Below are 2,794 nucleotides of genomic sequence, written 5' to 3' on the forward strand. Positions count from 1 at the left end.
CATAATTTACAGATGAATTTCTTGTAATTTTAGGGGCTAAATGAAATGTTCCCTCGCTGAACCATTGAAAAAGTTATTTTTATTTTTTTAAATCAGCAATCTGTAGTTATAACTTTTAGGAAACAACATTCAAACTAAGATAAACCAGTTTCTGGTTTCATGCTTGAAATTTTTCTGTGCTGATACTGCATCACCAGCAACACGTCGCCATGTCACTTCTGGTTTCACCACTGACCAAAATACTCCCTTAAGCTGAGTGAAGCAAGGCAAAGGAGGAGCAGCTCACTCCCTTCTGCGTGATTTATTGATGAGAAAACGAATAAATCATTGATAGACTGACACCTCAGACACTTTATCATGTGTCACTCGTTTCCACACAAACCTGGGAAAACCTAAAGCAACAAAGCATGGATGGATGGATGAACAAAGCATGGAGTGTTTAGTTTAATTTACTCACCTTTATTATTGTTTTGTTTTTTGTTTTTTTTACCTCTCTTATTTTGTGTTATAAGCAGCATTGTGATAAGTAGGAAATAGATTAAAACTGAAATGTGTTTCATGAAACCTTGTTCTCTGAAAATATGAACGTAGAAGACAAATAATAACAAAGAGATTTGAATAACATACATAGGAGACAAATTTAGCATAACGGCACAAAAACTAAAATAAATTGAGAATTGGTAACATGTTACACAGGTCTAAGATTACACACAAATACACATGAATAGCTAAAAACAAACACTTTGAAGATGTCTGGGTGTTTTGCTTAAAGATGGATCAACCCCATAGTTTCTTTGCATTTCTCCTCCTCCTCCTCCTCCTCCTCCTCCTCCTCCTCCTCAAACATCCTTCTGTCAGGAACATCAGTTTCGGGAGCTGCCTGTCATCGGCTGCTCCTGCAGCATCAAATGTTAACGTTCCTCTGAATTAACCATCAATCATAAAGAACAGGGGCCCGGTTTTACTTTGTTTGACGGAGCTGCGTGGGATTCCCCAAGTTTCCTGCTGGATTTATAGGACTGCTGCGTCAAATTGTTTTCCTAAAGTGCAATCCCACAAAGAATTGACTGATTCAAGAGAGTAAGCAGATCCTATTCAGTATTAAATTTCCAAGAATTTTAATCATTAAAATTCAGTCTCCAATGTACAAATTGTTTCCATGTATTTGTTTGGTCAAATGTCAAGGAAATGCCAAACAAGAAGTATTGCAGTAATATTTTAGCTCTGAAAAGTTGATTCCAATGAACTATGAAACAAATGATACAGTTCATAATTTAAAACATGATGCAGATTCAGTTTATTTTCCACAGACTTCTTTATTTGTCCTGCACTTTCCCATCATTTTTAAAAAGATGCAGGAGCCACTAGACTGTGTTTAATGATCTCTGCATGCGGTCTTTTAGGATTTGAGGTTCTTAAAAGACTCAACTTATCATACGGACCAGAAATTATTTAAGACTTTTGAACAAATCTTAATTAGCTGTGAGACTGCACAGGCCCAGCTCAATGAAATAAACTTAAAAAGGTACAAGGTAGGCAACAAAGGTGCAAAAACAACAAAACACATATCTACGCTGCACAGCTACATTGAATGCCTGAACACATAAGAGAAAAAAAAAGTATGGTATCATTTATCTGTGATAAAAACCTGGTGTTGTTGTAGTAGTCTGCACCCTTTTGAGGTACACCTGCACTTGTGTAAACTGTATTTTATTTTTTTCTAATGTTTATACAATGACGACGCCTTAATATTTACATTTTTACTTCCCTTCCTTATTTTCTAAAGAACATAAAGAGGCCCCAAAATTGTTGAGATGTGTCCCCAGAGAAGAAGAAGGAAAAAAAACACATCACATTTGTGTCGCGATGCATTCCCGAGAAGAAGAAACAAAAAGGAAAATACCACCAAATTTTCTTCAAATATAGAACATTTTATTTCACTTCGATTACATGCCGTTGAAATTCTGAAGTAAAGGTTTATCATAAACGCTTTAAAAGCCTTCATCCACTGACAATGAAGTTTTTTTTGTCATTTACTTTTTTTTACATATTTCCCTTGTAAGAAAAAGTTCAAGTATAAAAAATTCCCAACAGTGTAAAACAGCTGATTTGATGAATATGAAGCAACAGAAGCTACTGAAACCCCGACGACGCCATACATTCTAGTAGAGAAAAAGCAGCATTTTTTGCTCTTTTTTTGTTTTGTTTTTTACTAAAACTCCTTAATAATTCCTCCCAGCTAAACGAAGAAGACTCAGAGTCAACCTGTATGCAAACAGGTCTGTATTTAAATGCATGAAGCTATTATTAATGTTTTGTTCTAAAATGTCAAAAAAAAAAATAATTAAAAGTACAGTGCACGTAACAGTGTATTAAATAGTTTCTACATCAATAGTTTTTGGTTGAGCATGTTAATAATAATAATAATTATTAATCATAATAATAATGATAGTAAACTAATCAATAACTTATATTTGCCTTGAGATGAGTACATAATAATATTAATAACACAGTACCTCCACTAAGTCTCTACTCTTAGAGTGTCAACAACCCGCAAAAATAAATAACTTAAATAATAGATTTTTTTTTGTCCTTTTTCTGTTTTTCTCTCATTTAAATAGCTGTAAAAATGTAAGGCACACAGACCAACATGACATCAACGAGAAAACCCCTAGTTTGTCCTGACACACAGGCCAGTTGTCGGGTTAGCTTTGGAGAAAGAGTGAGTGCGTACCTCAGAGCTGGAAATGCTGACGCGACTGGAGAGAGAGAGAGAGAGAGAGAGAGGCGGGGG

Source organism: Poecilia reticulata, linkage group LG11 (genome assembly GCF_000633615.1).
Source record: "Poecilia reticulata strain Guanapo linkage group LG11, Guppy_female_1.0+MT, whole genome shotgun sequence".
NCBI lineage: Eukaryota > Metazoa > Chordata > Actinopteri > Cyprinodontiformes > Poeciliidae > Poecilia > Poecilia reticulata.